General features: G+C 36.0%; 1 protein-coding gene across 20 annotated transcripts in view; it reads right to left on the reverse strand.

The window, feature by feature from the left end:
• PHF21A (PHD finger protein 21A) overlaps positions 1-24970 on the reverse strand; it is a 282000-nt gene that overhangs the window by 242822 nt on the left and 14208 nt on the right. For 15 of the 20 annotated variants that reach the window (XR_012122694.1, XM_073216471.1, XM_073216473.1 and 12 more), the window contains one exon: positions 4053-4093. The gene's annotated coding sequence lies outside the window, so the exon portion shown is untranslated. Of the gene's footprint in view, positions 1-2588; positions 2688-4052; positions 4094-13711; positions 14417-24970 lie in introns of those variants that run through there. The other 5 variants (XM_073216481.1, XM_073216480.1, XM_073216478.1 and 2 more) reach the window with 2 other exon arrangements.

Raw genomic sequence — 24970 nt, forward strand, 5'->3', positions numbered from 1 at the left:
TAATTTATATAGTTAGAGTGCTCACAAATTACTAAGAAAGAACTATGAAATACTTTACTTGGCAAGGACTCTAAACACCAATTCCTCATTTTATTTCAAAATAAAACTGAGGAATTAAAAAAGGTAGTGACTTGTTACAGAAAAACCTATGAAGGATTAACAGATTCGCCAGGTATCCTTCAAAAAGGACTCCTTCTGCCTAATAACTTTAAGAGATTCATCTCTGCCTTAAAAAACTATATACATATATTTATAGCTTACAAAAACATGACAAGCACAAGCTGAGTTATTTAAAAAATATTTGGGGAGCTTAGACAACTCATGCAGCCATCATATGAAGACCATTTAGGAGCAGTTAATAATACCATAAAAAAGGCATTATGTGCTACATTTGTAAAAAGATGATTTTTCATATTTTAACCAATTCTGATAAGCTATACAAAACTAATCAGTTGCTACAAGGTAAACATAAGCAGACTCACAAAATAGTAACAGACTTACTTTATTTAAGTACAATGCCTTTCCACCCAACAGCTTTAAATACTACCATCAAAGAGGGCAACTGACTAGCCCAAAATACAAACATTTGTTATGTTTGACACTGTACATGTCAAACCAGGGGCACTTAATGGCCACTCACCTTCAAATAACAAAAGACCAAAAATATAAATAAAAACTCTACAAACCAACTGAATAAAAATAACAATCAAATCCCATTAAAAAAGGCAGCTGTGATGTCTGGTAAGAACATGCACTATCCCCCCCCCCAAAACCAAAACAAAACCTTATTCCACCTGTTTGTTGTGTGACCACTCTCAACCTCAGGGTCTCATTAATGTTTGTTTGCTTATAAATCAGAAAAAAGGGAATATTATCACCTACTTCCTAAAACTTATGAGGTTTAAATAAACTGAAGTTCTATGAAAAGCCCTTTGTAACTCTAAAGATCTATGCTATTCTTAATATACCTAACACTCTTTTATAAACTTCTCAACATAGTATATTGCTGAAAAGATTGTAGGCTTTCCTATTTTCAAATTCTCTAAGAAAAAGGCCTCTAACTATTTTTCTGGGTATGATCTGCTTGCAGATATGTGACCTGTGTTTCATTATAATTCTACTAACACAGTAATGTGTAACTCTGAATTTATTGCTAAAAAACATTGACATAAACCTTTTTCCAAACAAAACTCAAATCATCGATCAAATTTCTTTAATTAGCAATAAGTTTGTAATACATTGTATAAGCCCCCAGTCTGAATTCCCTAAAAATGGATAGCTGTGTTCTCTATACCATCAGTTTACATGGTGTAAGACTACATTTTTTATCTATATTCTCAGAATAATTACAGTAGGTTTAAGTTTTTGAAACATGAAAAAGTAGGAAGTCTTGACAGATCTATGTATCCTTACTTGACACATGCCTAATACTAAAATACCAGCTTTCAATTTGTACAAATTATTACTCACTATGTATCTAACATTCTAGGAGATAAATAATACCTTTAAAGTAGCATCTTTTAACTTAATAGTACTAAAGATTATCACAGATGCTAAAAAAAATGGAATTCTTTTAATAGCATTTATTGAAAACATGTACTAACATGAATCAATAAAACTGACATTAAAAATATATAACGTTTGTTTTCTTATTTTCATGCTGATATTTCTTTGCTGACACTCCACAGGTCAACGAAAAATGCAACTGCACAAAAGCTTAGTAATCCTGATTTTAGATGCTACCCTTTGAATCTGGCCAAGGTTACTATCCTCAAATCCTGGTATTATAGCTGCAAAAATCATTTGGCTAGTGGGAATGATGTTTCCTAGCCATTAAATTAATACACACAAAAACACAAATAATTAGATTTATGGCATCTGAATGTATCTGAGTATAAAACTTTTTTTTTTTCCTTCTCTGTTATTTTCTTGGGAGCTGAGGGGTGGTTGTCCATGGAGGGTCAGGTGCTTGTTTAAAGAGGACAAAAAAGGAATACCTACATAGGTCTGTCCATTTGAACACAAGGGTGTTGTATCCTTGGTCAAGTCAGGGTCTCCCCACAATAACATCCCCTTCACAGGTCTGCTACAGTGTCTTGCACCTTTCCCTACCCACAGTGTTTATTCTAATGTACAGTTTCCACCTCAGCTTCCTGGGCTCAGGCCTAGCTGACATATACACGCTCTTCTGTATCCCATCTTTCTTTAGAGAAACCAAGCATATCTACTAAAATCATCCCACCTATACCCAAAAACAAGAACATTGAAGTAAATTAAAAAAACTTACAGAAATTCAAAGTGAAGGAGGCTGGAGAGTAGTGTATAAGAAGAGCAATGTGACAATGAGGCAGAGATTTTAGAATTGGCTGCTACATTTACCAGAATTCTATTTAATGATAAAAATAGTCCAGATAAGCCTGATTAGAATCATACAAATATTTACTGCACAAAGGTTAACACAAAAGGCTGTGGTGGTCATGACATAATCAATAAGTACTTAATAAAAAGTGGAAATTACAGGAGATAGATTTCAGATCAATTTAAGGAAAAGCTAAGGATTAGAACTTTACAAAAAAGGAATGGGTTACCTTATATGGTAGTGGGCTCCCTGTCATTAGAAGTATTCAAGAATGCTGCATACCATACATTCACAATGCACATTAGCATATTAAAAGTTCTGAGAAGTCCTGCAGTAAAGAAACCTGTTTAACTTTGTTTAATGCAGCATTTCCCAAATTATTTGACCACAGAACATTTTCCCGACTCACACACCACCTCAGTAATATTTACTAATTTCTGAGGAACCAGAGTTCCTCAGAATACATTAAACAATGAGCTACGCTTTTTTTAATGTAGTATTCAATATGTACCCGAATAACAATCTAATAGGGATACAGGAGAACAAATTGCCACCCTGGTAAAAGGCCAAAAGAGAAGGCCCTTAAGGTCCTTTCTCTAAGCTTCTATGATTTCATCACATCTCAAAGGGCTATAGGGTCTTGATTATGTATTTAAAAAGGTTCCACGAGAGAGAGGCAAGTAAAATAAAAAGGCAGTAAAATGCAGGGTTAACTGGTTCAAATGTCTCCTCCCTTTGTTCAAAGCCCAATCCCTAAATGGTAAAAAGAGACACCTTTAGGACCATAAATAATCAAAAAGAAGCCTTAACCAAATATCTACAACATCCACTAAGTTAATTACTATTTGAGAGAGAGAATTTAAAAACAAAAACAAAAACACAGAGTAGTAGCCTTATATTACAGGACTACCTTATTCCTGCTATCCTGTTTAATTTTTTATCATAATACATTCTCCTCAAATAAGGTTAATATTGTTTGATCCTTATTCACTGGACTGCCCTATGCAATCAATGATCTTGAATTAGATATTCAAAGAAATTATTAAGTGTCATGATTTATACATTGCTAAAGAAGATATTAAAGTAAGTATTAGGGGGAAAATGTATTTGCATGTACATCCCACACTGCTGCTTCTCTATTTTTTTTTCTATTTCTCTATTTTTTTCCTCTTTAAGAACTATACAAAACAACAGACACTAAAAATGTAATATCAGACATGAAGCAAAGCAACATTAAATTTAAGACTATAAATACTTAAGAGTCCCAAATTTCAAAGTCAAGGTTCCCATAGTTAAATTAACCTAGCCATTTTGCACATATACTAAGGTCATCAAATTTTATAGCATATTAAGTAATACAAAACACAATGGGTACCTTAACTTTCAAATATCCTGACTTAAATTTTCAGCTGTAACTACTGCATTAAGGACATTCTGGCAAAAGGGACCTTTACATTTTAACAGGTTATCAAATGCAGGAACATGCAAGCCTAGCAGTATTATTAGAAACACAAACGTATTTGAGATATGGCCAAGTGAAATCAGACAAAAATTCACTTTCACTCAGGGCAAACAGCAAAGCCTCATTTGGGGTTGGGAGGGAGGGTTTTTTTGAAAAAAACAAAAAGACACTGAACACCTGAATGATTATCCAACTAGCATCAGGCATACTATGCCTGGTAAAATTACTTACCAATTTTGGGAAAACTGGCTCTCTTTCAGGTTTCTTGCTCCCTACAACAGAAGAAGGGGAAAACGGAATTAGACTACAAACACAGATTTATGACATGCCATCAAAAGCTAGACTTAAAGATTTCTGATTTTAAGAAGAAAAAAACAAAACGCAAAAATCTCCAAAGCTTAAAACCCAAAAAGAAAAAAAAAGGTAGTTTTTACAGCAAGGAAAGAACTCAAGGACAGTTAAATTTCTAATATTTCAGTTTTTTCCCTTTTCCACAGTTTTTTCAAGACAACGAAAAGTTAAGTAGTTGATGGTTTCCTAAAAGACACACAAAAATGGAATGTACCTCACATAAACATTCCACACAAATGACCCTCACTGTAACTTTATATTTATAAGCTAACATCACTGGCCTTTAGTTTGGTCTCCTTAAGAGACCCTTTTTTAATTAATCTTGAAATGGATTTATAAAATTCACAGCATTTTATATGTATAGTCACAATTTTTAATCAAACTGTTCATTCACATTCTTAAAATCTCACTACTTTAGACTGTAAACCACATCATAAACCTGACTTTCCCTATGCCACATACTTAATCAGTGATAGAACCAGAAAGAAAACCAAGGTTTTGGGATCCCAACCCAATGTTCAGTGATGCTTTTATCAATTGCATTTTTTTAAGATTAACCAAACTCCATAAAGTTCAAGGTCAGGAAAGTCAAGTCAGGCTATACTATTTATTTTTTATTCTCCCCTGCCCAACTTACTTTTTACTTAAAAAAAATTAGATAACAATTTTAAATTTTCCCATAATTTTTAAACTCCACATACCATGCTCTAATACTGTTAAGTATCTGCCTATGCTTTACTATGTTCACTGACATTCCTTCAAAAGTGTCCTCATTACTCAAGGGATATTTCAAAAACTCTTCATGTCATCCAGATTATAATTTTTTATTTAATCATGTACAATCATAACATAGAGTAAAATAACTTAAAAGGCCCCAATTCATGAAATCAAGTCATTTCCAAAAGAAAGTCAACTTGCTGTTTTATCCTGCCTTTTCTTTAGCAGGAATACTTCCCTAAGTTCTAAAAGCCCTCACACATGGCAATTTTCATCACAAAAATTAGAATGACTCTCAACTAAAAGAAAAATCATGCCTAAGTCTGTAGAAAATGATATGATTATTTAAAAGTGGATTCTCTCACAGAAAAATTAAAATTGTAACTATGTGTGGTATTGGATTTTAACCAAACTTACTGTGGTAATCATTTTGCAATACACATATATATCAAATCATTATGTTGTACACCTAAAATATGTGATATGCTGATACCTCAATTTTAAAAAGTGGATTCTTAACACTACACATACCTCCAAAGCTCTGTACCAATTAAAAAAGTATCAAGCACATAGTAAATGTTCAGTAAATATTTATTAAATGAATTAATTAGACTGAGTGGAACCTTATTTTCCCTATTAGGCATTTCTTGTTAGCTCTTTCATGCTGGGAATAATTTCTTATGCATAGATCTCCCACTTCATTATTTGTTAAGTGAATGACTTGGGATAAAAACAGCTTATCAGGATAAAAAGCCATTTTAAAATATAACAGAATGGAAACAATTGATAAATTGGACTACATTAAAATTAAGAACTTCTGCTCATCAAGAAACACCACCAAGAAAGAAAAAGCAAGCCACAGAATTACAGATGATAATTTTAACACATATTAATAACAGTGGCATATACCCAAAATATATAAAATATGTTGAAACTCACAGTGACCAGGTTAGGATTAGGATTTTAACTTTACTTACATGGCATTTGAGAAAGTCAAGTCACATAAACTCATCTGAAAAGTCATATTCAGTAAAAAGGCACAATAGACATACATCTTATCTACAGGACATTTTCCCCACAAAAGCAGTAGCAGAGTCAGTCCCTAATTGATAAAGAATTTTACCATGATACCACAAAACTACTCATAAAATTTCTTGCAAGTACTGCAAAACTCACAGGAAATCAAAGCCTGAGAGGTTAAGTGACTTCCCAAAAGGTCATACAACAATCAGTAGTAAAGCTGGAGTAAAGCTTATAGATCCTTTGACTGAGCTGGCCTTTCCACTAAACTTCACTTCCTCTTAACTAGCTGCAGCAATTACTCTTCTTAAAAAAAAACTACAATAAATACTGGCATATTTTTATTTTTTAAGAAGTCTGCATATAGTTTTAAAGAAAAATCATATAAGCAAGCTTTCTAGGGCGGGTTTTAAAACCCGGAACCTATATGCCTAAGGGATCCCAGTCTGCCAACTCCATTATACTATATGCTAAATTGTGTGTGTATGAGAATTCTAAGAGAATCCACAATGTTAATAATATTCACAAAGAGGTTAAATACCAAAAAGAGTAAATTATTTTTAGACTAGTGATGTTTAAACACTATATGCATCAGAACTACAAAAGTGTTTCTTCTGAAAACTTATTGACTACCATTTGAAGTTAACAAAAAAAGAAAAGCAAGTATTTTATTTCTATAATTTAATGAGCAGCAAAATATTTATATATAAATTTTCACTTTTCACATTATTGATAGGCAAAATGTATTTAAGTCTGAAATGCAAGTTTCATTCCTCATATTAAGCTGACTGAAAATCTATTTAGTTTGTTTCTCACATATATTTCACACTTGTAGCTAAGGTAGTTCAAAAACTTAACTATATTTGCTTGTATTTTTAAAATACAGATTTGTTCTTAAAAAATACACTCAGAACACTTAAGCTGAAGTAGATGAAATTACTTTTGCTTTTAGAGATGAATATTATCTTGCTAAAAAAACTTTGTATGATTTTTTCAAACTGAAGATTGTTCACCTCTCCAGAACTTCAGGTAGCTGTTTTATTTAGAGTCAGTAAAAAAAAATGAATCATTTTGATTTCTGATATGGTTGTAAAATTTAAAATATAATCAATAAATCAAAGGAGATTAATAACTACTTTTTAAATACCTTTTGTAAAATACCTAAAACCTTTGTATGTAAAGAATATATATTAAACAAAGAAATTTTGCAGAGAAAAAGTTCAACACTAGATCATGTTTAAAATTAGGCTAAAATTCATCCCACTACAAGTTTTAATCTATTAACTTTATAGTCTGTGCTCAATCATAAATTCTGATAAGGGACTAGAATAGCATAGATAATTGTCATTCAAAGACACTTTAAAATGTCACCTGACACACAAGATTCAATCTCTTCTCTTCTACTATATCAAGCTAATACTGTTATGTACACTGTTTTACTGCTTCTTATCTGCCCTTCCTAACTTCTAATAGAGAGCAGAAGTTTGAAATGAATTTAAGTGCAAATAAGTGCTCAGAAGAAAAAGCAGAATCCTGCTTAATGATATTAAGTCCTTTTAGCCCCAATATCATAATCCTCCATGCTTCTTAATCTTACCCTCTCATGGACATCTCTAGCACCTCTTATCCGACTCTCAAGAAGCATCATTTTTCCCCTCAGTACTGTTTTATTCTGTGACTTCTATCTTAAAAACAAAAAAGCCTCCCGTGACTCCATATCCTTCTCTAGTTACTGCCTGATGTTTATGCTCCCATTTCTACCAATATTCCTGAAAGGGTTAACCACATTCACTGTCTCCAGGTTCCTCTCCTCACATCCTTTATTGAATCCACACCATGAGGACTTCTGCCTCCTTCCATTCTTTTTTTTTATTTTGTTATCATTAATCTACAATTACATGCAGAACATTATGATTACTAGGATCCCACCTTCACCAAGTCATCCCCACAATCTCCATTACAGTCACTGTCCATCAGCGTAGTCAGATGCTGTAGAATCACCACTTGTCTTCTGTGTTGTACAGCCCTCCCCATGCACCCCCAACCCCCACAAATTATACATGCTAACCGTAATGCCCCCTTTCTTTTTCCCTGCCTTTATCCCTCCCTTCACACCCATTATCCACAGTCCCTTTCCCTTTGGTAACTGTTAGTCCATTCTTGGGTTATGTGATTCTGCTGCCGTTTTGTTCCTTCAGTTTTTCTTTGTTCTTATACTCCACATATTAGTGAAATCATTTGGTACTTGTCTTTCTCTGCCTGGCTTATTTCACTGAGCATAATGCCCTCTAGCTCCATCCATGTTGTTGCAAATGTAAGGATTTCTTTTCTTCTTATGGCTGAATAATATTCCATTGTGTATATGTACCACATTTTTATCCATACATCTACTGATGGACACTTAGGTTGCTTCTATTTCTTGGCTATTCTGAGTAGTGCTGTGATAAACATAGGGGTACATCTGTCTTTTTCAAACTGGGCTGCTGCATTCTTAGGGTAAATTCCTAGAAGTGGAATTACTGGGTCAAATGGTATTTCTATTTTGAGCTTTTGGAGGAACCTCCATACTACTTTCCACAGTGGCTGAACTAATTTACATTCCCACCAGCAGTGCAGGAGGGTTCACCTTTCTCCACAACCCTGCCAACACTTGTTGTTGTCTGTCTTTTGGATGGTGACGATTCTTACTGGAGTGAGGTGATATCTCATTGTGGTTTTAATTTGCATTTCTCTGATGACTAGCGATGTGGAGCATCTTTTCATGTGTCTGTTGGCCATCTGAATTTCTTCTTTGCAGAACTGTCTGTTCAGCTCCTCTGCCCATTTTTTAATTGGATTATTTGCTTTTGGTTTGCTGAGGTGCGTGAGCTCCTTATATATTTTGATGGCAACCCTTTATCAGATCTGTCATTTATGAATATATTCTCCCATACAGTAGGGTACCTTTTTGTTCTATTGATGGTGTCCTTAGCTGTACAGAAGCTTTTCACCTTGATATAGTCCCACTTGTTCATTTTTGCTTTTGTTTCCCTTCCCCAAGGAGATATGTTTTCATGAAGAAGTTGCTCATACTTATGTCCAAGAGATTTTTGCCTATGTTTTTTTCTAAGAGTTTTATGGTTTCATGACTTACATTCAGGTCTTTGATCCATTTCGAATTTACTTTTGTGTATGGGGTTAGACAATGATCCAGTTTCATTCTCTTACATGCAGCTGCCCAGTTTTGCCAGCATCATCTGTTGAAGAGGCTGTCATTTCACCATGGTATGTCCATGGCTCCTTTATCGTATATTAATTGACCATATATGTTTTGGTGAATGTCTGGAGTCTCTATTCAGTTCCACTGGTCTGTGGCTCTGTTCTTGTGCCAGTACCAAATTGTCTTGATTACTGTGGCTTTGTAATAGAGCTTGAAGTTGGGGAGCGAGATCCCCCCAACTTTATTCTTCCTTCTCAGGATTGCTTTGGCTATTCGGGGTCTTTGGTGTTTCCATATGAATTTTTGAACTATTTGTTCTAGTTGGTTGAAGAATGTTGCTGGTAATTTGATAGGGATTGCATCAAATCTGTATATTGCTTTGGGCAGGATGGCCATTTTGACAATATTAATTCTTTCTAGCCAAGAGCATGGGATAAGTTTCCATTTGTTAGTGTCCTCTTTAATTTCTCTTAAGAGTGTCTTATAGTTTTCAGGGTATAGGTCTTTCACTTCTTTGGTAAGGTTTATCCCTAAGTATTTTAATTCTTTTTGATGCAATTGTGAATGGAATTGTTTTTCTGATTTCTCTTTCTATTAGTTCATTGTTAGTGCATAGGAAAGCCACAGATTTGTGTGTGTTAATTTTGTATCCTGCAACTTTGCTGAATTCTAATATCAGTTCTAGTAGTTTTGGAGTGCAGTCTTTAGGGTTTTTTATGTACAATATCATGTCATCTGCAAATAGTGACAGTGTGACTTCTTCTTTACCAATTTGGATTCCTTGTATTTCTTTCTTTTGCCTAATTGCCGTGGCTAGGACCTCCAGGTCTATGTTGAATAACAGTGGGGAGAGTGGGCATACCTGTCTTGTTCCCGATCTCAGAGGAAAAGCTTTCAGCTTTTCACTGTTCAGTATGATGTTGACTGTGGGTTTATCATCAATGGCCTTTATTATGTTGAGGTACCTGCCCTCTATACCCATTTTGTTGAGAGTTTTTATCATGAATGGGTGTTGAATTTTGTTGAATGCTTTTTCAGCATCTATGGAGATGATCATGTGGTTTTTGTCCTTCTTTTTGTTGATGTGGTGGATGATGTTGATGGATTTTCGGATGTACCATCCTTCCATCCCTGGAATGAATCCCACTTGGTCATTGTGTATGATCCTTTTGATGTATTTTTGAATTTGGTTTGCTAATATTTTGTTGAGTATTTTTGCATCTATGTTCATCAGGGATATTGGTCTGAAATTTTCTTTTTTGTTGGGGTCTTTGCCTGGTTTTGGTATTAGAATGATGCTGTCTTCATAGAATGAGTTTGGGAGTGTTCCCTCCTCTTCTATTTTTTGGAAAACTTTAAGGAGAATGGGTATTATATATTCTCCGTATGTCTGATAAAATTCCAAGGTAAATCCATCTGGCCCGGGGTTTTGTTCTTGGGTAGTTTTTTGATTACTGATTCAATTTCGTTGCTGGTAATTTGTCTGTTTAGGTTTTTGTTTCCTTTTTGGTCAGTCTTGGAAGGTTGTATTTTTCTAGGAAGTTGTCCATTTCTTCTAGGTTTTCCAGTTTGTTAGCATATAGGTTTTCATAGTATTCTCTAATAATTCTTTGTATTTCTGTGGGGTCCGTCGTGATTTTTCCATTCTCATTTCTGATTCTGTTGATGTGTGTTTACTCTCTTTTTCTCTTAATAAGTCTGGCTAGAGGCTTATCTATTTTGTTTATTTTCTCAAAGAACCAACTCTTGGTTTCATTGATTTTTTCTATTGTTTTATTCTTCTCAATTTTATTCATTTCTGGTCTGATGTTTATTATGTCCCTCCATCTACTGACCTTAGGCCTCATTTGTTCTACTTTTTTCAATTTCAATAATTGTGACATTCAATAATTGTGAAATATTGTTTCAGTTAGACTATTCATTCGGGATTGTTCTTCCTTCTTTAAATATGCCTGGATTGCTATATACTTTCCCTCTTAAGACTGCTTTTGCTGCATCCCACAGAAGTTGGCCCTTTGTGTTGTTGTTGTCATTTGTTTCCATATATTGCTGGATCTCCATTTTAATTTGGTCATTGATCCATTGATTATTTAGGAGCATGTTGTTAAGCCTCCATGTGTTTATGAGCCTTTTTGCTTTCTTTGTACAATCTGTTTCTAGTTTTATACCTTTGTGGTCTGAAAAGTTGGTTGGTAGGATTTCAATCTTTTGGAATTTACTGAGGCTCTTTTTGTGGCCTAGTATGTGGTCTATTCTGGAGAATGTTCCATGTACACTTGAAAAGAATGTGTATCCTGTTGCTTTTGGATGTAGAGTTCTATAGATGTCTATTATGTCCATCTGTTCAAGTGTGTTGTTCAGTGCCTCTGTGTTCTTACTTATTTTCTGGTTCATCTATCCTTTGGAGTGAGTGGTGTGTTGAAGTCTCCTAAATGAGTGCATTGCATTCTATTTCCTCCTTTAATTCTGTTAGTATTTGTTTCACATATGCTGGTGCTCCTGTGTTGGGTGCATATATTTATAATGGTTATATCCTCTTGTTGGACTGACCCCTTTATCATTATGTAATGTCCTCCTTTATCTCTTGTTACTTTGTGTGTTTTGAAGTCTATTTTGTCTTATACTAGTACTGCAACACCTGCTTTTTTCTCCTTGTTGTTTGCAAGAAATATCTTTTTCCATCCCTTGACTTTTAGTTTGTACATGTCTTTGGGTTTGAGGTGAGTCTCTTGTAAGCAGCATATAGATGGGTCTTGCTTTTTTATCCATTCTATTACTCTGTGTCTTTTGATTGGTGCATTCAGTCCATTTACATTTAGGGTGATTATTGAAAGATATGTACTTATTGCCATTGCAGGCTTTAGATTTGTGGTTACCAAAGGTTCAAGGTTAGCTTCTTTAATATCTTCCTGTCTAACTTAACTTACTTATTGAGGTATTATAAACACTGTCTGATGATTCTTTATTTCTCTCCCTTCTTATTCCTCCTCCTTCATTCTTTATATGTTGGCTGTTTTATTGTGTTCTTTCATGTTTTCTTTGATTGCTTTTGTGGGTAGTTGATTTTATTTTTTGACTTTAGTTAGTATTTGGTTGGTCTGCTTTCTTTGCTGTGATTTCATGGTGACATCTATTTAGCCTTAGGACTGCTCCCATCTAGAGCAGTCCCTCTAAAATACCCTGTAGGGGTGGTTTCTGGGAGGCAAATTCCTTCAACTTTTGCTTGTCTGGGAATTGTTTAGTCCCTCCTTCATATTTAAATGATAATCATGCTGGATATACTATTCTTGGTTTAAGGCCCTTCTGTTTCATTGCATTAAATATATCATGCCATTCTCTTCTGACCTGTAAGGTTTCTGTTGAGAAGTCTTATGATAGCCTGATGGGTTTCCCTTTGACCTTTTTTCCCTCTCTCTAGCTGCCTTTAAAATTCTGTCCTTGTCCTTGAGCTTTGCCATTTTAATTATTATGTGTCTTGGTGTTGTCCTCTTTGGGTCCCTTCTGTTGGGGGTTTTGTGTACTTCTGTGGTCTAAGCGACTATTTCCTCCCCAGTTTGGGGAAGTTTTTGGCAATTGTATCTTCAAAGTCACTTTCTATCCCTTTTTCTCTCTCTTCTTCTTCTGGTACCCCTATAATGCAGATATTGTTCCATTTGGTTTGGTCACACAGTTCTCTAATATTGTTTCAATCCTGGAGATCCTTTTATCTCTCTCTGCGTCAGCTTTTAGGCATTCCTGTTCTCTGGTTTCTAATCCATCAGTGGCCTCTTGCATCTCATCCAGTCTTCTCTTAAGTGCTTCCAGAGATTCTTTTACTTCTGTATTCTCCCTCCTTAGCTCTTGCATATTTCTCTGCAAGTCCATCAGCATGGTTATGATCTTAGTTTTAAATTCTTTTTCAGAAAGATTGGTTACGTCTATCTCCCCAGATTCCTTTTCAGGGGAGACTGTCTGGGTTAATCTGGTCTGCATCAAATTCTTCTGCCTTTTCATGGTGATAGAGATAGTCGTGGGTAGTTGGCACATGTCAGCTGGGAGCACATCCCTTCTTGCTAGTTTGGCCTTTCTCTCCTGGGAGAACGGCGACCTCTAGTGGCTAGTGCTGGGCAGTTGCATGCAGACGAGGTTTCTGATTCTTGCCTGGACACTGTGAAGAAAGTTCCATGCGCAGCTGCTATGGCGGGTTGCGCCAGAGCAGGAGCGGGCGGAAGGCTGTTTATCACCATGAGGGGCCTCAGAGCTGCACTGCCACCCAGGGGATTAGGACGCCCGGAGTTCCCGGGTTCCCAGCTGCTGACCTGATTGTGCCGGGACGCCTCTGTCCAGCTGTGGGGTTCCTGTCCCTTTAAGACTTTCATAAAGCACTCTCTTTTCTTTGTCCCAGGGCACCAGCTGCGGGGACCTGCTCACAGGTTTTACTGTCCTATTTCCCTAGTATCCAGCATCCAACACACTATGTGTCTGTGCTCCCAGTGCAGATGGCTAGGGCTGACTATTTAGCAGTCCTGGGCTCCCTCTCCCTCCCCGCTCCAACTCCTCTCCTCCCACTAGGAACTGGGGTGTGAGGTGCTCCAGTCCCACCCAGCCATGGCTTATTTCTTACCCCCTTCGTGAGGTGCAGGGTTCTTGCAGGTGTAGATGTAGTCTGGCTTGTCCTGTATCTTCTGGTCTCTCTTTTCGGAATAGTTGTATTTGTTGTATTTTCAAAAATATATATGTTTTTGGGAGGAGATTTCGCTGCTCTACTCACGTCGCCATCTTGGCTCTTCCTCCTTCTTCCATTCTTTTTAAGATCACCAATGACGTCCTTGTTGCTAAATTCAATAGTAAAGTCTCAGGCCTCACTTTCTTGTTTCATCAGTATTATTTGACCCAGTTCATCATTACTTTCTTCTTGAAACCCTTTCTTCTCTGGACTCCTAAGATACTATTGGCCCTTAATTTTCTTCCTAATCTCTCTGGCCATTCTTCTAGGTTTCTTTGGCTCATTCTTTCACATCTCTCAAGACCTCAAAATATTGAACTACCCCTTGGCTCAACTCTTGTAACTCTTCCCATGAGGTAATCTCACCCAGTCTCCTGGCTATAAAAAGAACTGTACACTGGTGACTCCCAACTTATTTTTTTTTTGACTCCTAGCTTTTTATCTCCACCTATACCTTTCTTCTGAATTCCAAATTCATATACCCAACTGCCCACTCAACACTTGTCAACTAAGATTCTTAGGTTCAACAAGTCCAAAACTAAACTGTTGACTATTCCTCAACCTCCTCCTCAGAGTCAACCCCACCTCAGTAAATGGCAATTCCATCCCTTCAAACCAGAAGCTCAAAATCATCATTGACTTCTGCACCCTACATCCAATCCATTAGCTAACTATCTTCCCTCTACCTTCAAAACATATGGACTTTGACCCCTTGATTCAATTTTACCAACTCCTTGGTCATCATCATAATCTTTCACCTAAATTATTGCAATAGCCTCCTAACTGGCCTCTCCACTTCCATCTTTGTTCTACTATAGTCTATTCTCTCAGCAGCCAGAGCAATCTTTTCAAAACCCAAGAGAGATCTAGTTACTCCCCTGCTCAAAATCCTCTAATGGCTTCCCTCAGAGAAAAAACTGAAGTCCTTCACAAGGCTCCAAGTGATTTGGACCTCTGCTACTCTCAGACCTCATCTTCTCCCTTCTCCCCATTACTCAATCTGCTCAAGCCACACTGGCCTCTTTTTTGTACTTCAGGAGCCCAAAACAAGTTTTCTTCTCAGGACTCTACTACTTGCTTTTTCCCTTTGGCTGGAATTCTCTCCTCCATCAAATGTGTTCATGGCTCACTCCCTCAAAATGTTTAGGAAATCTATAGCAGTTACAAGAGTACAGTTCTAAAATAGAGACTAAAACTGTCATCAGAATGTTCCCTTTTCCAAACTTTTGGGCATGCTCTTTCTTACACCAAGAATACCCTTTTACCTTTTTTCCACGTATCCAAATCTCACCCAGTCATTCAGGTCCCAATGAAGACTTACTGGCTAATGAAGACCCTCCCTAACCACACCAACTCCCACTTCTCCCTTTCTTTGAATTCTGAGAGTGTTCATCATCTCTCTCATTTATCTTAAAATTTAATCTCTCACATTGTAATTCTTATGTCTTATCTCCCTAACTAGATTATACACACAACACAGGAACAGAGACAAAACAAGTGGTTTTTAAACATAGATCAGAATAACTCTAAAATTTCAAAAATGTATATATAGATTTATAGCCCCTACCCTTAAAGATTCTGAAATCATTATGTCTGATTTAAAGCCCAAACATCTTTTTATTTTTTTAAGTTCCCCTAGAAGATTCTGATGAGTAGCCAGGATTAGGAACGATTACCTTACAGTCCTCCATTTCCTTAAGTAACTAGGAAAGCAGCCTTCAAATAGCCTAAAGCTAGAATGAACACCAGAGTGCCAGATCCATAACTTCATTTCACAGAAAAACAATGGTCCTAGAAGTCTAGAAAACCAGCCAAAAGCTACAAAGACAGTAAAAGGCAAGCCCCGCCTAAAATCCAGAGTTACTGCTTTCAATGTAGAAATCCTTTCACTAGACTGTGCATAAATAAATGAAAGTAATAAAAACCCACAATTCACTGATAGGCATAATAAACATGATTATCTAGTACTTGACCAGTGATTGCAATGTCCAAGCTCTGACAGTGCACATTATTATCTCCTATGTGCCTGAAAAAATGTGAGCAAAATTGCTTGACAAAAGACCTAAGGGACCAGCAAGTAACTGTGGGAAGGCTTACAAATAAAAAATGATAATTTTTACTAAGTCCTCTTACCATGTGTACAAAAACTTGTAAAATCACTTATTTTAAGTTGATGAGTATTAGAAGCAATAAACAAAAAGAGATGAAATCCTGTTTCATCATATACTGTAAAGTACCAAAACCCTTACTCACAAGCTTCTGCAGCTCACAAAGCTATAAATGTTTTCTGAGTCTAATCATCATAACATAAACTTCTTAATTACAGATCAGACTTAGTAAATCACCCTATATCCCAAGACAACTCAAACTCTTAATCAGTTATCCTCAGGACCAAAACGCTTGCCATCAACAACAACAAAAAATAACTCAGGTATCTATAAAGCATTATAAAAGAGTTTGAGTTTATCTTGGTGTTTGGGGATTTAAGCAAGTGCCTCCTATTAACACTAATGGGAGGTCTGGGTGTGAATCATAAGTACCAAGGAGGATCAATGCCCAGCACGGCATCTGTGAGAACCCTTTCTATTGTACTAACTGCAACTACTGGGAGTTGTTCTCTCAGAAATGGGATAATAGACCCAAATTCCTATGTCTCTAAAGAACAAAGATAATTCAAATAGAAGTCACTAAAGAAGGTCACTGGTAAACACCTGATTAAAATATATACAAGAAAAAGCTAAACTAAGAAAAAAAATTAGCATACTAAGGAAATTTTATAAAATAGCACCAATATGCACAGAAGACACTAGTGAATTGCTAGAGATAAAATACTTCACACAAAAATTCAAAAGGATTAAAACAACCAAATTTTTAAAAATATAGAGCTCAGTAAACCTAAGTGTGGCCAGAAGCCTGTCCAAAGAAATATACACACATGCAAAACAAAGCAGAACTCCTCCCCTGATGGAGCCCTCGGTAAAATACAATCCTGGCTTTTAAAACACAGAAGAAAGCTCCTGCTGCACTGATAGCCAAGAATAATCACAGAGGACTTCCAGACAAATGGAAAATGATCACAAGCTGCCAAGGACGACCAGAACTAACTAACTAAAAATCATAGCACCTTGCTCTGTTCCATGCTGCTTCACCTCTCAATATAGCACTACTGTACCCACTAGACTAGAAAATGAGCAGGTGCCTTTCAGGCTATAGAAAAATTAGTGAGATGTACACACACACCAATCACAAACACAAATACAAAGGGAATAATATTCTTTCACTTGAAGAAGCTTAGGAAATGCAAGGCTTTGCTGGAGGCCTAGAAAACTAAAAGTAGGCCTCACCAAAGACACGAGGAACAAGCCAAGGTTATTCTAAATCCACATTCAAAGACTAAAAGAATTGACATTTACTTCAATTAAAAGGCTTTGGAAACAAACCATTTTTTTAAAAAAAATAAAGAGAAATTAAGCTTCTCCTGTTTTTCCCCCCCCAAAATTTAAAATCTTTTCTGACTACACAGGTTTAGCTCCACAACACAAAAAAGAACCCTGACTTAGAGCCTGAAAACTAAAAATGGTTCCATAACATTCACATTAAAAAAAAACAACAAAACAAACTATGTAGTCCAAAATATTTATTCTTTATCATCACTGCTATCATTAATGAACATTTAGCTTTTTACTTGTACTTTGAAATGTCAATGAGAAACTGAAATGGCCACAATATGTTGGGGGTTTTAACTTTTTAAACAAAAACCAGAAAGAAAACAGGAGTCTGAAGCATAGAGCCTAAATCATGCTAGTAAGTAAGTGGTCCTAAACTTGAAAGTGAAGGCAATACAGACCAAAAAAAGAAGTTTGCTTGATATTAATGCTAGCCTTTAAAAGCAAAAATATGTTCTATTGCAGAAGACTGAAATCAGGGCTTCCATTAACCTTGTTAAAAAAAAAATCCCAAGAGCATGGATTTTTTCCCTAAGTCTCTTCATCAGAGCAGCATGGGGTCCCATTAGGCACCCTATTTTACTTCCACCTTATAAATAACATTAGCTATTCGTTATTTCCATGGAAACCAAGTACAGAGAAACACACTTAAATGAATACCGGTTAAAGGAGTAAGTTTTATTTTAGAAAGGTTTTGCTGCTATAGATGAACTCTACTGGAGAATACTACAAAGTCATCTTAAATATAGTTTTTAAAAATCTATCTTTGGTATTGAGGGAGCTTATTCAGGGTACTGTTAAGTAAGTACACTCCTTGCACTAAACTAAATATGCCAAACACCATGATAGTGTTCAAGATACTTGTTCAATGTACTGCACAGGGGTTTGGATGCACTCCCCGTGACTATGCTTCCTCACACATTGGGGTGGAGTAATTACCCCTATGGGTCTCCTTTAAACTAATAAAAGTAAGGAAATTCAGAAATAAGGCTGCCATCACTTTATAGTGGCTAGTAATGAACAGGCCCCACAACTGCAGGCAAACACAATTTAACTACTCTTCCAAAGAGGAGCAAACAAGAGCAGATAACTTAAGTCCCTAATCACTGTTCCAAGGTACAGGGATAGCCAGTAGTCAAAATCCCCTCCTCAACAAGCTGTTTTATAAGTTTGACTTGTATTCCTTAGTCAATCAATACAAACACTCAGGTGAAATAAAAACAGACATAGAATGAATAGACTCAATGATTTCCAACTTTAACTGGACTTAAATACTGCTCTACATGCTCTAAAAATGAACATTGTTGGTGGCCCATAGAAAAGTGCAGATAAGCAAGTGCACATATAATAAAATGTGACTCATAAGAACAGTACATTGAAAACTAATAATCTTGAATTTCTAAAGACAGAGGGGTAAGAAAACTAAAAACTTTTCAGCAGATGTGGTTCTCCATTAAGTCAGTGGTGGCTCAGACATCTTCAGTGAGATAAAAGACCAATGAAAGCAGTATTATCCTAAAAGGCCATTACCAGTATTAAATTTACAATGTATGAGAAAAGGTAACATTCTCACACACTTTTACTTTGGGTATACCACCCTACCTAGTTGGACAACAGGTTTTAAAAACATAAAATTACTTTCCTTGAATGATTCACACACTGTAAATACTGGCAAAATGCTGATAATCATTGAAGTTGTGTTAACAGGTACATGGCAGTTTGTTAATATTGTTCACTCTCTTCTGTGTAGTTTTTAACATCTCCAAAAAAAGAAGTTTTTAAAAATCCTATACAGTTGAGACTCTTGTCTCAATGTTTTTCTCTGTGTGTAATTAAATATAGGTGAAATACCTGGTATAGATCTTAGATGTCACTGAATTTAAATCCAACACAGCCACTAACTTAACATGTAACCACAGCTAATTTCTGTATTTTACTTTTCTTACCAGAACAATTCAATTAACGGTTCAAAACCACTAGGAAAAATCTGGAAGGAAAAGAGTCTGCTATTTTTCAACAAGCAACTAATGAAATGTAAACAATCAATAGAAAAAAATAAGGCATCATAGCTGTTTTATGTCTTACAAACTAAAAAATACAATTTTCCTAGCCCCTCTATTACTAAATCAAAGTACTTTGACAATCCACAACACCAACATTTCCATTTTCTTCTCCAATTATGTCCACAGGACTACAGAGGGCAATCTAATAAATTAATGCTTCCTATTTCCCTTATCTTACTTAGGTAACAAGGCTGTCCTTCCCCCATTCTGCCCCCACCTCAACACCTGAAAGAAAATACAGCCACTTCTGAAGTAAAAAGGTCTCTATTTTCTCTCTTAAGCCAGATATGAAATGTTTCACAAATAGTTACAAGTGATTTTAAGCTATCTATTATCCAACTCCTGGCGAAAGCCCAAAAAAGGGCGGGTCCACAAACTGTGAAAGCCTTTAGGTCTTTATAACAGATCTGTTTAAAAACTAATAATTAAAATGGTTTTTTATTTTGTTTTTAAGAGAAAGAGAGTAAGGTGGTGCCTTTGAAGGAAGTGATGAACAGCAGACAGGATAGTGTATGCAGAGAAGAGCAAAAAGAAAGCAGAGAGTAGAGGAAAGGCAACAGAGGGAGTGCGCACAACCAAGGATGGCCTCTAAGAGAGCTGATGCACCACTGAACTGGAGAGGTTCCTGCACAAGTTCAAGAGTTCAGCCTTGTCTTAAACAGCCCATCTCTTCCAAATTAGGCAGAGATGAACTGACTTCAAAACTGTGTAATTCTTTAAATCAACCCCAAAGACCCCACAGGGCCTATTTCTAACTCCTATATTTATTAAAATGAAATACACTTCTAATAATTTTATAATTCCCTCACCCCAAAGAAGCAACATTTATAGGCCTTGCATACAGGGTAAGTTAAAGAAAACTTACTATATATATGTTATGCTAATTCTAAAACTACAAAGCTTTAGGAAAACAATTCCATTCACAATTGCATCAAAAGAATAAAATACCTAGGAGTAAACCTAACCAAGGAAGTGAAAGACCTATACCCTGAAAACTACAAGTCACTCTTAAGAGAAATTAAAGAGGACACTAACAAATGGAAACTCATCCCATGCTCCTGAATAGGCAGAAATAATATTGTCAAAATGGCCATCCTGCCTAAAGCAACCTACTTATTCAATGTAATCCCTATGAAAATACCAACAGCATTCTTCAACGAACTGGAACAAATAGTTCAAAAATTCATATGGAACCACAAAAGACCCTGAATAGCCAAATCAATCCTGAGAAGGAAGAATAAAGCAGGGGATCTCACTTCCCAACTTCAAGCTCTACTACAAAGCCATAGTAATCAAGACAATTTGCTACTGGCACAAGGACAGAACCATAGACCAGTGGAACAGAATAGAGAGTCCAGATGTTAACCCAATATATATGGTCAGTTAATATACAATAAAGGAGCCATGGATATATAATGGGGAAATGACAGCCTCCTCAACAGCTGGTGTTGACAAAACTGGACAGCTATATGTAAGAGAATGAAACTGGATTACTGCCTAACTCCATACACAAAAGTAAACTTGAAATTGATCAAAGACCTGAACATAAGTTATGAAACCATAAAACTCTTAGAAGAAAACATAGACAAAACTCTCTTGGACATAAACATGAGCAACTTCTTCATGAACATATCTCCCTGGGCAAGGGAAACAAAAGCAAAAATGAACAAGTGGGACTATATCAAGCTGAAAAGCTTCTGTACAGCAAAGGACACCATCAATAGAACAAAAAGGTACCCTACAGTATGGGGGAATGTATTAATAAATGACATATCCAATAAGGGGTTGACATTTAAAACATATAAAGAGCTCATGCACCTCAACAAACAAAAAGCAAATAATCCAATTAAAAAATGGGCAGAGGAGCTGAACAGACAGTTCTTCAAAGAAGAAATTCAGATGGCCAACAGACACATGAAAAGATGCTCCACATCACTCATCATCAGAGAAATGCAAATTAAAACCACAATGAGATATCACCTCACACCAGTTAGGATGGCCAACATCCAAAAGACAAACAACAACAAATGTTGGCGAGGATATGGAGAAAGAGGAACCCTTCTACACTGCTGGTGGGAATGTAAATTAGTTCAACCACTGTGGAAAGCAGTATTGAGGTTCCTCAAAAAACTGAAAATAGAAATGCCATTTAACATAGGAATTCCACTCCTAGGAATTATCCTAAGAATGCAGGAGCCCAGTTTCAAAAAGACATATGCACCCGTATGTTTATCACAGCACTATTTATAAGAGCCAAGAAATGGAAGTAACCTAAGTGTCCATCAGTAGAAGAATGGATAAAGAAGATGTGGTACATATACACAATGAAATATTATGCAGCCATAAGAAGAAAACAAAGCCTACCATTTGCAACAACATGGATGGAGCTAGAGGATATTATGCTCAGTGAAATAAGCCAGGTGGAGAAAGACATGTATTAAATGATTTCACTCATCTGTGGAGTATAAGAACAAAGAAAGAAGTGAAGGAACAAAACAGCAGCAGACTCGCAGAACCCAAGAATGGACTAACAGTTACCAAAGGGAAAGGGACTGGGGAGGGTGGATGGGAAGGGAGGGATAAGGGCAAAAAGAGGCATTACAATTCCCACACATAATGTGTGGGGGGGGGGCACGGGGAAGGCAGTACAACACAGAGAAGACAAGTAGTGATTCTATAGCATCTTAGTACACTAATGGACAGTCACTGTAATGGGGTATGTGGGGGGACTTGATAGTGGGGGGAGTCTAGTAACCATAATGTTGCTCATGTCATTGTATATTAATGATACCAAAATAAATATGTTTTTAATGTTAAAAAGAAAAACTACAAAGCTTTACTTACTGATTACTCTAGTTATTGTAAAGTAACATTAGAATTTTAATTAAAAGAAAGCCATACATATAAAATTGCATGTATGCTATAAAACTGCTTAAATTTTAAAATATTTGTTGAGCTAAATTTTAAAATATTTGTTAAGCTAAAGCACAGAACTTTGCAAACTTGTTAACAAGAATTTCTGCTCACAAAGGAAAAGCATGTTTTAGGAACACAGACAAAATAAAATACAGTATGGCTGACCCTTGAACAACATGTAGTTAGGAGTACTGACCCCCCATGCAGTCAAAATTCTGTAACTTTTGACTCCTCCAGAACTACTTATAGCCTACTGCTGACCGGAAGCCTTACTGGTAAGAGTCAATTAACACATTATACTGTACAACAAAGTAATACAGAGAAAAGAAAATGCTTTTTCAGATTGTCATAAATCTCCAAAAAATCCAAAATATCTATCCAGCTACTAGGCCTTTATGAAATGGTACAGTTGGGTAAATTGAGTTGTACTTTAATTCAAATGCTCATTAATGGTAACATATACTATATTCAGGATGTTCTAGTAAGCCATTACAAATACATTTGTGGAATCCCAGAAACACACTATACAGATCAAAGAGCAAAAATGTTTCATATCCAAATTGGCACTGAATGACGAAAACTAATTCTTTCACTCTTAATGATCATTCCCCTTCCCTCAATTACTGGTTACACTTATCAGATAGATACATACATACACACACACACACACACACACATAGATAGGTACACACTAATGGATGTATTAAAAACCAAATTCCTTACAAAAAGAAAATCTGAGATCTGAGATCATGGTAAGGCAGAGACTTTAAAAAGTGGCTTTTCTTGTAGTCAGCGTAGGCCACAGTTAGGCCATTAGTCAGGTTCTTAGGCCATTTCTAGGCTCAATATAGGTAACATATCATGATTAAACACAAAAAGAAAAAAAACAATTACCACAAGAAAAGACCAGGCACCAGATAAGAAATTTCACAAAGGCAAAATGCCCCAAATCAGAAAGCACATGAACTGTCATTAGTGGAAAGCATTTGTGTGCCTCTTTTACATCTCTGGGATTCTACAGTTGTTTCTATCAGTTAGTACATACAAGCATTTTCAAGGGTTAAACACAAGTAACTTGCCCTGAGCAGCAAGACCACTGAACTGACCAGCTGATAAGTATTTTAGACTTTAGTCATAATGCCTAGTCTACTACTGACCTGAGGCTGTGACCTACTGTAAACTGCATTAATATACTGGTATAAAAGAAAAGTATACAACTAAGGGTTTTAATAAAGTATCCTGAAATATTTTTTAAAGTCTGTTAAAACTAACGTATTCCCGTGTATTTCCTGTTTCTCCATAGACATTTACAAACAAGCACTCATTAGACACACTTTTTCCATCCATACCTTTTCTCACCATGATGTTTCAGGAAAAAACTTTCCTTTTCAGCTAAGCTGTTCCATATCTACTCTTTTCCCATCAACTTTTAGTGGGGCTGTAAAAATGACAATGGCAGCTATGTTTGTCAACTGTCAAGATTTCCTCATTTTATCTTCACATCAATCCTAGGAGGTTGGTATTACCATCCTTATATCACAGATGAAGAAACCGAAGTCCAAGTGAACAGCAGAGTATTTAGCATGTACAGGAGGCTCCTTTGTTGAAAGGAGCTTAAATAATTAGCCCAAATCACACACTCAAATTTAAGGGATCGTACTGAGATTCCTATCCAGGAGTCAAACCCCAAAGCCTGGGCTCTTTTCCCACTATGCAACATTTGTCTCAAGCCTTGAAAAGAGAAGGTGTTGAGAATTAAGGTTAAGTAATAATACAAGAGCTACCATTTACTTAGCATTTACTATGTGTAGTTTACACGTTAATTCATTATTCCTCATAACCTTAGTCAATGGGTACTATTAATCATTTTTACATATGAAGAAACTGAGGCAAAGGCTCAACAGATGACGTGATTTGGGCATTGTCACAGAACTAATGCATGGTGCAGGAGTTGAGCCCATGCAGACTGGGTTCATCAATGCCAATTAATCAACCACTGTGCTGTATTGCCATGCCAAAAACTTCCCCTTCACCTGAATTACATGAATGCAAAACTTTTCATCTTCTCAACAAAATTATTAAATCATAAGTCTTTGTGCTTCAATTAACTGAGAGAAAACTAGTAGTGCTTTTCTAAGTGTACACACCAGAATTCTTTACAGACACAAAGGCTATGCCCCTGGTGATTAGATCATTGCACTGCTCAGGAAGTGGCATTCTGTAAATCTGGTTAAGAGCCCCTAGCCCATCTCTCTCCACACTCAAACCCACACTAACAATGCACTGCAAGAAAATGGCAATTCAGATGTTCCAGTACAATCTTCTATAAATTGAATGTCACTCTGGAAGTATCCAGGTGTGTATAGCAGTATCCTTCCATCACCCTTTCTTCTTCCCAAACACTATAAAAAACACTGCAAAAGGAATGAATGAATCTAAGCTACTTAAAAATCATAACAAATGTCCAATGATAACTAGAATTTAAATGAGAAAAAAATGTAAAATTCTCAGTTTTGTAACTTGTCCAAATTCTACATTCAGAAAGGATAGGCCTAAAAAAAATATGACTTGAAGATTGCAGAGAAAAGTCCATTTTTACCTCAGATTCTGCATATTTTGAAATGCATATTTAAAATAAGAATCATTACTCTTACAAGTTATTGGGCTATTTTCAGTGTAATATCTACTAGCACAATAATGCATTTGATTATTACATAAGTAAAAATATTAAG

Source organism: Manis javanica, chromosome 11, assembly GCF_040802235.1.
Source record: "Manis javanica isolate MJ-LG chromosome 11, MJ_LKY, whole genome shotgun sequence".
Classification (NCBI taxonomy): Eukaryota; Metazoa; Chordata; class Mammalia; order Pholidota; family Manidae; genus Manis; species Manis javanica.